The sequence below is a fragment of the Tupaia chinensis genome, unplaced genomic scaffold (genome assembly GCF_000334495.1).
Source record: "Tupaia chinensis unplaced genomic scaffold, TupChi_1.0 Scaffold000248_1, whole genome shotgun sequence".
Taxonomy (NCBI): domain Eukaryota; kingdom Metazoa; phylum Chordata; class Mammalia; order Scandentia; family Tupaiidae; genus Tupaia; species Tupaia belangeri.
The window spans coordinates 812,085-822,686 of NW_006159726.1; the positions used below are offsets into that span (position 1 = coordinate 812,085).

Genomic DNA, 10,602 nt, shown 5'->3' on the forward strand with positions numbered 1-10,602 from the left:
CCATGAGATTAAATCAGTAATAAATAACCTCCCAACAAAGAAAAGCCCAGGTCTGGGTGTCTTCATTCTGAATTCTACAAAATTTTAAGGAAGAGTTAACCTCTCTTATACTAAAATTATTTCCAAAGATCGAAAAGAAATAAAACCTTCCAAATTCATTTTATGAAGCCTCCATCATCCTCATTCCCAAAACAGATAAAGACATGACAAAAAAAGGAGAACTACAGATCAACATCTCTGATGAATATAGACACAAAAATTCTCAACAAGATAAGTGCAAATTGTATCCAACAACATATAAAAAAGATTATTCATCACAATCAGGTAGGCTTTATTCTAGGGAGTCAAGGGTGGTTCAACATACATAATACCATTAATATAACACACAATATTAACAGAAAGAAATATAAAAACCATATGATCATTTCAATTGATGCAGAGAAAGCATTGATAAAATACAACATTCCTTCATGATTAAGATTCTCAGCAAGATTGGTATAGAAGGGTAATTTCTCAACACAAAAAAATGCCATCTATGAAAAACCTATAGCTAACATTATCCTGAATGAGGAAAGGCTTTTAGAATTTCCACTAAAAACTAGTACTAGAAAAGGCTGCCCACTTTCTCTACTACTTTTTAATATAGCGCTGGAAGTCTTAGCCAATGCAATCAGAAAGGAGAATAATATACGAGGCATTCAAATAGGCATAGAAGAGTAGAAAATATCTTTATTTGCAGGTGACATGATGGTATACTTAGAACACCCAATTATTTCCATGAAACAACTTCTCAAAGTAATAAATGAACACAGTAAAGTGTCAGGATACAAAATCAACATCCAAAAATCTATAGCGTTTCTATATATGAACAACAAGTTGAACAAAGTAGATCTGAAGAAAGGAATCCCTTTTACCATAACCTCAAAATGTGTAAGATAACTAGGGATAAACCTTACTAAGGAAGTCAAAGATCTTTACAAAGAAAGCTATGAAAATCTGAAAAAAGATATTGAAAGTGACAAAAAAAGTGGAAGGACATCTCATGTTTCTGGATTGGAAGAATTAACATAATCAAAATAGCAATTCTACCCAAAATTAATCTACATGTTTAATGCAATTCCAATCAAAATACCAGAAATATTTTTCACAGATCTAGAAAAGACAATCATATATTTGTCTGGAATCATAAAAGACCTCGTATTGCAAAAGCAATCCTGCACAAGAAGAGTGGAGTGGGCGGCATGTCACTCCCTAACCCCAAAATATACTATAAAGTAATGATACCGAAAACAGCATGGTATTGGTTAAAAACAAAACAAAACGAAACAAAAAAACCCCAAAAAACCCGATAGGTGGATCAATGGAATAGAATAGAGACCCCAGCTTTAAGCCCCAAAACTTACAGCCAACTGATTTTTTTTCTATACAAAAAATCTTTATTTTAACATTTAAAAGAATCACATTCATTTCAACAGCCTTGCCAGGCTTAGTCACCCAATAAGTTACGCAAACACCTGGGTACTTGGAAAGGTATTGCACAGCTCTTAAGTGACCAAGTCGGGGCACGTGGTCACTTTCTCCACAATCAGACTCCAGCCTTGTCTCTAGCAAGGTCACCTTGCCTGGCACAGGCTGTGGAGGCAGCTACAGTCGGACCTGGTCTCCCCATCAAGATGCCAGTTTCCCTTCAGTGTCCTATTCATCAACATGGAACTCTGAGCAGGGAGGAAGAGGCGCTGCCTGCCCACTAAGACAAGTCCCACTGTGAGGTGCACTCTAGATGAAAGGCCTACAATCAACAGTAAAACAAATCTTGGTAGCATGTTCCTGACAGATTACACAGCAGCCCTGGCTCCAGGATTCCTCCTCCTGCATCATTCTTAATTAAGACTGTTTGCTGGTTGATTCTTTGCCTTTTTGGCAAAGCCAACTGATTTTTGATAAAGGATACCGATCAATCCAGTGGGAAAAGGAAGACCTCTTCAGCAAATTTTGCTGGAAAAACTGTATTCACCTGCAGAAAGATGAAACTGGATTCCCATCCTTCACTATTAACAAAAATCAACTCAAAATGGATCAAAGATCTGAACTTAAGACCTCAAACTATGAAACTACTGGTGGAAGGGGCTGGCAAGTGGTGCAGTGGTTAAGAGTGCTGGACTCCCACAAGGCTGACTGTGGTTCAAGTCCCAGTCCTGGCAGCTTTCTCTCTCTCTCTCTCTCTCTCTCCCTCCCTCCCTCTTGCTAAAAATAATTCTCAAAAAAAAAACTACTCGTGGAAAACACTGGAGAAACTCTGGGAAACATTGGGATAGGCAAAGACTTCTTAAATAAGACTCCCAAAGCATGGGCAGTAATCCCTAAAATAAACTAGTGGGACTATATCAGATTAAGGAGTTTCTGCACAGCGAAGGATACAGTAATTAGTGTGAATCGACAGCCTTCAGAATTGGGGAATATTCTTGTAAACTATACCTCAGATAAGGGACTGATAACCAGAATACACAGGGAACTCAAGCAGCTTATCTGGAAAAAAAAAAGATTAACCCAATTAAAAGATAGGAAAATGAGTTGAACAAAAATCTAAGGAAGACATATGACCAGCTAAAAAGGATGTGAGAAAATGCTCAACATCCCTCATCATAAGGGAAATGCAGATTAAAAGCACAATGAAATACCACCTAATCCCTGTCAGAATAGCAAAGTTTAAAAATACAAAAAGTGATAAGTGTTGGCAGGGTTGTGATGCAAGGGGAACTCCCCTACACTGTTAGTAGTAATGCAAATTGGTTCAGCCACTGTGGAAAACAATATGGAGGTTCCTCAAAGATCTACAAATACAACTACCACTTGATCCAGCAATTCCACTTCTGGGTATCTACCCAAAGAACAGAAAAATGCTCAGTCGTTAAAACGCTTGCATATTAATGTTTATTGCAGCATTATTCATGAGCACTAAGGCAGGGAACCAACTCAAATGTCCACAAACAGATGAATGGATGAACAAAGTGTGGCACATATACTCTATGGAATACTATTCCGCTACAAAAAATGACAAGACCCTGGAATTTGATAAAAAAGTGGTTGAATATGGAAGATCTATTGCTGAATGAAGCAAGCTAGGCTATGAAAGAAAGATATTGTATGTATCCACTTAATATATACTGACTATCCACACTCTATGGTAGAGATTGAAATATTGGTGGGCACAAAAATGGTGAAAATAGTTATGGATGCTGAAGACAATGTGGAATTGGGTGGGGGGTGGAGAAGGGAAGGGTATAGAGAAGGGTAGCATGAGAACAAATAGAGAGGCATGACATTTGTGGGACACAGAAATGGTTTATTACCTGTTGATGATAACATGGATACTATTCTCTACCGGATTGGTCTGAGAATTATTTCATGTTAGGTAAATGCTCTTTACAAGTCAAATGATGTATAGTGACTGAATGTTTTTTTTTTTTAAATGAGAATAAAAACAATAATAATAATCTGAAAAAAAGAAAATTATTTGATGATGATATGGATAGTAATGTCTTTGTCTTGACTGATATGCATGGTAATCATGCTGGAAAAAAGAATATTATATGCTGTAATGGTATATGTTATAAAATGTAACATAAAAATATAATAAAATTAATGATAATAATAATAAAAAGAAAAACATGCTGGCAATGTTTGCATATGTTCCCAAATTCCCAAACAGAGAAATAGAGAAGGAATTGCAGCGTGGCCATCCCCATGGGGGGTACTTTCTCGCTTTCTCTCTCGCTTACTCTCTCCCTGCCAAGTACATATGCTCAATAGCAAAAAATCACAAATTAAAAAAAAATACATTATACAGGCAATTTCTTTAAGGTAATGGCCAAGGTATATCACCACTATCTAGAATGGAAGAATATTAAAAACTTCCTTCCTAGCTCTTAAGTCTTTAGAGAAATGATTACTTTTTAATTCATTTTTTGATTCTTTGTGAATACATTCAGGATACAAAGTTTGTGCTTTAGCATTATCAAAAGACAAAATAACAGCTGTTAAGCTATATTGTCCTGAGATGGCCTCCATACTCCTGCAAACCACAACCTTGTTATTTAATTAAATTAATTAATTAATTAATTAATTAACATTTGATCATAGAGGCACAGAGGGAGAGAGAGAGACAGAGGGAAAGTAAGAAAGCAAGCTGCCAGGTCTGGGACTCAAACCATGGTTGTCAATATGGGAGTCCAGTGCATTTAACCACCATGCCACCTGCTGGCCCCACAAACCACAACCTCACTTGGAAGACTGCTTCCTTAGTAAGTTGCTAAATTGTAGCCAATCCCAGCAGCTACATTTCAACCACTCACACACAGCCTACCCTTTAAACTGTGTTAATGTAGACAAACATGAAATTGTAACCAATTCCAATAATTTCTCTACATCATTCCTTCACTTCCATTTTTGTATGTCACTTTCCCTTTCTTGTGCATAAATGTCACCCCACCACATGGCTATCCTGAGTTCCTTGGAAGCCATTCTGGGAGCTGTCCAGTTTGAATGGTTTTTGCTCAATTAAACTCTGCTAAATTAAATTGTCTTAAGTTTTTCTTTTAACACAACGAATTTGAAGATCTTAACTAGTTTTTTTTTTTTTCTTTTGTAGTGGATTCTCTAAAACAAAATGAATTATCCAATGAGCTGATCACAAGAGGCTGGGTTTACAGACAGAGAAAGGCTGAAGAAAACAGAAATAAAGAATAAGAAAGAAATTGGTGGTTTCAGTTCTTGTCTTTATAAAGGTTAAAGCAGAGGGGACTTCCTTATGTTAGCTAAGACTGGCCTGTTTGCGGATTTGACTTTCTCTCCTGATTTCTCTGAAGGTCAGATAAACAATTTCATTTGGGCTTGGAGGCGTGAGATTTTAGTATGAATAACTTCATTTTGGTTTGGTCCACTGGACTATTGCAGGGGCTTAGTCCAAACCAATAACCTCCTATCCATTTTATTTTATAGTATCTAAAGGGCAGTATTTTGTTTTCATTCTCTTCCTCATTTCTTGACAGTCATGTGGTTCTAAATACCATTTCTGTGACAAGTAAGTGGCTTTACTCTGTAGTTGGCAGATATTACTAGAAATATGTCAGTGTCATGTGGTTGTCACTGGCCCAGTTTTCCTCCATTTTGCTCTTCCAAATTATGATTTCCCTTTCTCTTTCTCTCTCTTTTTTTTTTCCTTTCTCTTCTTTAAGTGACCCATCATTTGCTATTTCTGTCTTTGTTAGCACCTCATGGGGTATGGGTTGGCAATGAGAAAAGGAGTCGATGGACTCAAATCAGTAATATTTGAAAAAAAACCTTGGTAAGGAGATCTGAAGTTATATCTCCTTGAGCAATTCTGTTTCTAAAAAGTGGAGTCTCACACAAAGTCACTGTTCTTTAAGTTGAAATGAATGCTAACATCTCCAGTCAATCCTAGAATTGCATTTTGAGGATTATATACTTAGGAACTTTGAAGAACCAACCCTTGCATTTAAAGTGCCAGGATTTTCTCAAACCATAATTGCCTTAATGGATATTTCCTTGATTCAAAATTTAAACTAAATCCTGAGATAACTGCTTAAATTTAATTTAAAATTTTAAAAATTTTAATTGTTTTTTCCTCCCAGAGATTTTTGCTTTAGGGTGTGTGTGCTCACCAGAGAGACAGAAAGACAAAGAGAAAGAGAGAAATCACCCCCTAGGGAGGATGGCCATCTCACAATCCCTTCTCCTTTTTCCTCTTGTGATCTTGGGCATGCACACACACAGACCCAGCATGAGTTTCAAGCCACCAGGTCCAGGACTCGAACAGCAGTCGACTACATGGAAGTCCAGCAACATAATAATTTCATCATCTACTGGTCCCTGATTTTGAATTTTTAACAAGGCATCTTTCACAGGGCCATTTTCTTTTTGGGTATGAGTTTGAGGAAATACAGGATGAGTGTAGGTTCAGTTAAACTAATATTAATTAGTCTTTTTTTATTAGTCTTTGTATCTGTATAAAATGCTATTTTGGGGGATCAACAACATGATCAACTTAATTGCCTTAAAATGGGCACATTATTTCAGCATTTCCGTTACTAAATGAAAAAATAGGAGGCTATTGTTTTGGACAAGGTTCCTGAACTAGATCCCAATGGACCAGCCTAAAAATAAAAATGGAGTCACTCACATCTTCATGTCACCAAGCCAAAGCGACATTGTTATCTGTCCTGAAAAATCATGAGAGAGATATTAGCCCAGTTTCTCAAATGGGCCAGTTTCAATCAGCATGATAATGAAGTTCTCTCTATTTTAATTCTTACAAAAGAGAAGTGACCTGAAGTTGTTTAATATTACCTGATCAGTTAGTTTTCTATTATTCTGTCTTCCTATCTGCACCTTACAAGGAAATTATTTTTAAATGACCAATCTTCTTTTTGTTCTTTTATTTGTTTTCTTCAGCCCTTCTGTGTCTATAGAACCAATGTCCTCTGAGATCATTAGAACATTTGTTCTATTTTCTGGAACAAAGCATTGCCCAGTTCTGGAATCACAAATAAAGCCAATTACAGGGTTGGCCTTGTAGCCTACTGGTTAAAGGTGCTGGATCCCACGTGGTCAGCCATGAGATTAGTACCCCACTGGCTTAAAAAAGCATACAAGGTGAGTGTACATGCTCCAGATCCCAAAAGGATGGAGAAACAGAGGACAAGGTATTGCAGCATGACCACATCCCCCTGGGAGGTGCTTTCTCTCTCTCTCTCTATCTGGCAAATGCACATACCCTCTGATAATTAAAAAAGATCAATAATAAAAAAAGCCAATTAAGATATTTAAACTGTTGTCATTATATCTTTTGATATTGTATTCATTAGACTACCCAGTTTTGTATCAGTGTCCATATTTTCTAATATTTTTACCTTTGAGACACAATACTCATCTTTTTTTAAAAAGAATTATTTATTTTATTTTAATATGTATTTATATATATACACACATACATATATATAATCTGCTCTAGGGCATGTGTGCTCACCAGAGAGAGAGAGAGAGAGAGAAAGAGAGAGAGAGAGAGAGAAGGAAAGTGAGAAAGCAAGCCACCAGGAGGTCTGGGACTTGAAACAGTCAGCCAGGTGGGAGTCCAGCACCTTGAACACGATGCCACCTCCTGGCCCTCACAACAGTCATCTTAATTATGTCCTCTTTCTGCTGCTTGTTTTAAGGGTTTCTCATCATCCCCTCCTTCCTCTACCTCCAATTTTGCAAACCACCTCCATAGATATTAATTTAAATAAAATGACTGCCAAGATTGTCCTCATGTTCTTGTTAGCCTCCATAGATTGTTAAAATTATATTGCATTGTGGTAAAAGATAACTTGCTTTTTCTTATCAATTTTAAATTAAAGGGCAAGATATAACTGAAGCTAACATGTTAAATTATTTGTATGGGTATAGCAAGAAATAAAGGAATACAAGTTACTTATCAGCAACTTGTTAGAAATTAACATCATAATACAGATGATAATGAATAAAAGGGATTTGATTTATAAGGAATAATATATGCTTAGGAAAATTACTTTCCCAGTCAACAAATGACTGAAATATGAACTTGCACACTACGTAAATGAAAGAGATGTTGATAAGTAATAATACTGTTCCCAAAAAGTGCCAGAATTTGAAAAATTCTGTGCAATTATGCAAGCCAATATTTTATTTTATTTATTATTTTTAAATTTTATTCATTGTCATTTTTTATTTTATTGAAGTTGACCAGACAGAGACAGAAAGAGAGAAGGAGATTGAGAAAGAAAGTTGCCAGTTCTGGGACTTGAACCATGGTCAGTCATGTGGGAGTCCAGCCACCTTAACCACCATGCCATCTGCCGGTCCCAAAAAGCCAATATATTAAATAATGTGATTTATATCAGGATTCCTTGTGTTTCCATTAAAAACTAATACTGAGCGGACTGCTCTGTTGAATTGTGATTCTGAATGCAATGAACATTCAAAACAAGTTTGGGGGTTGGTTTATGTGCACTTGGGTTAGCTCCTTACCGGTCAACACAGTTATTTACTCTTAGAAACCCAAGGAACTTCTGCGTGAAGAACTTGATCTTTTTCTTCTGTGAGATTTAAATAATAAGACTGATGCTAAACATTATGTCCTCTTGGGTAACTCCTCAGGAGTTACTCAAGACATTCCTAGGCCTTCGTCTAGGTTCCTTGGGTTTCTGGCAGGAATGTGTAGATAGGGAGAGGTAAAAATTTTCCAATCCCAAGGGATTTTGACCACCGAAGACCCTCTACCCAGACTTCACCTTCCTGTCCCCCAGATCTAGCCAGGAGTCAGAGAATACAAGGGAACTTATGGAAATGTCAGATAAAGAATTTAAAATATTCATAGTGACAAAGCTAACAGAGATGAAAGAGAAGACAGACAACGAACTCCAGAAGATGCAGGAGAAAAAGTGATACCAAGTTCCTGGAGGTGAGGAAGTTCTTGCACGATCTGAAAGAGGAGATACACGTCATAAAAAAGAATCAAATGGAATTGTTAGAGATAAAGGCTGTAATACAGAAAATCAAAACTTCTGTTGAAAATATCAAAAGCAGATTAGATCATGCAGAAGATCAAATCTCAGATGTAGAAGGTAGAACCTCTGACCTAGAAAAATTCACCCAAAAGACTGAGAACGTAACTCCCCAAAATGAGAATATCATACAAGACTACTAGATACTGCTAAATGCCCAAATATCCAGATCATTGGCATCCCAGAATGTGAATAGACTAATAAGGGCATTGATAATCTATTCTATGAAATCCTGGAAGAAAACTTTCCAAACCTAGAGAAGCACTCAAATATCCAGACCCAAGATATACAAAGGATCCTACATAGAATCAACCCAAGAAGATCTTCCCCAAGGCACATCATAGCCAGATTGAACAAAACTACAGACAGAGACAAGATACTAAATTTGGCAAGAGAGAAACATCAAGTTACTTTCAAAGGATATCCCATAAGGCTAACATCAGAACTCATCGGAAACAATGCAAGCAAGGAAAGAATGGGAAAATATATTCAAAGTGTTGAGTGAAAAACAATTTCAACCAAGAATATTATACCCAGCAAGATTATTTTTCACATGAGAAAAAAAAGACAAAAACATTCTCAGATAAACAAAACCTGAAAGAATTTACCAACACCGGGCTAGCTGTCGAAGAAGCGTTGAAGGGAATGCTATACCAGGAAAACTAAAGTTGGACACACCAAAATAAGAGTACAAAAAGCACGTGTCCTATAGCAAAAACCTCTCAAAAAACAAACAAACAAACAAAAAAACAAAACCAAGAGAATGGCCAGCTTAAGGGTAGGGAAAAGTCTGGAGTTGAAAGTTAACTTCCAGAGTTTAAATGGAAAGATCAGACTACAGTAATACTGCAAATTCAATAGAAAAGAGATTAATTACATGAGACTGAGCTAGTAAAACATAATTTTTTTTTACTTTAGACTAAATCGTTACTGATTTTTTTCTATGCTTTAATTCTATATTTAAGGATTTTTGTCTTCTTTTGAACTTTTGATAAGTTCATCTACCTACTATTTGAACTGAATCCTAACCTTTTTCCTGATTTTAAGTTTTAAGCAAATTCCTCTTAACATTTTTTATTTTGATCTATTAAAACTAAAACTGTTTTTCTTGAAATTAAAAAATGCATTAAAATATCTATTAATACCTATTTAATGACTGCAGTAAGTTATATAACCCCAGCAAGGTGCTACTTTATAATATATTCACTTTACTCACTGAGGTTTACACCTAAAGTCAGACCTTCATGCATAGGTATGTATAAAATGTGCAAAAAAACAAAAGGCATGGAAAACAACTGCACATATCAGAGACAGTGTGGGAGAAGGGGGGAAATTGATTCAGAGACAGTGTGGGAGAAGGGGGAAAATTGATAGAAGGTGAGAGGTAGGGAATCAAGGGGGAGGAAAAAAAGCAAAATATATAAGAAACAATAAACAAAATTATTTGTTGATGATAACGTATGATAATATCCTTGATTGAGCCAATATACAATGTATTCTGGATGAAAAAAATCTCATTTTGTATACCATATTGATGTATAGTGTAAATTTATATAAATATAGAAATATACCATATTGTATAGTGAATGACTGTAAATACATAAATTAATTAAAACATTTTTTAAAATGACAAAAAAATGTTTCAATCCCAGCAGTAGGGCATTAGAAAAATTTCTGTTCTTTGGTGAGCTCTCGCCTCCTTAGAAAACTATGGTTTGAAATGTTTCTCTTATCCCCTTCTCCTCCATCCCCAGAGGATGTATGTGCTCACCACAGAAAGACAGAAAGGAAGGGAAAGGGAAAAAGTACCTACCACCTGGTAGTTTGTGATCACACCACAATCCCTTCTCCTCTATTAATCTATCCTGTTGGGATTTGGGGCATGCACAAACATGCTCACAGCATGTTTCTTTGTTTGGTTGTGTTTTTTTTTAGAGGTTTTTGCCTTAGGGCACTTTTGCTGGGTGGGGGAGCAGAGGGAGGAAGACAGTGAGAGGGAAAG

At 36.2% G+C, this 10,602-nt stretch overlaps 1 long non-coding RNA gene across 1 annotated transcript in view; it reads right to left on the bottom strand.

Annotated features, from left to right (window-relative positions):
* LOC106734891 (uncharacterized) overlaps positions 1-10,602 on the bottom strand; it is a 17,331-nt gene that overhangs the window by 4,434 nt on the left and 2,295 nt on the right. The gene's annotated exons all lie outside the window — the stretch shown is intronic.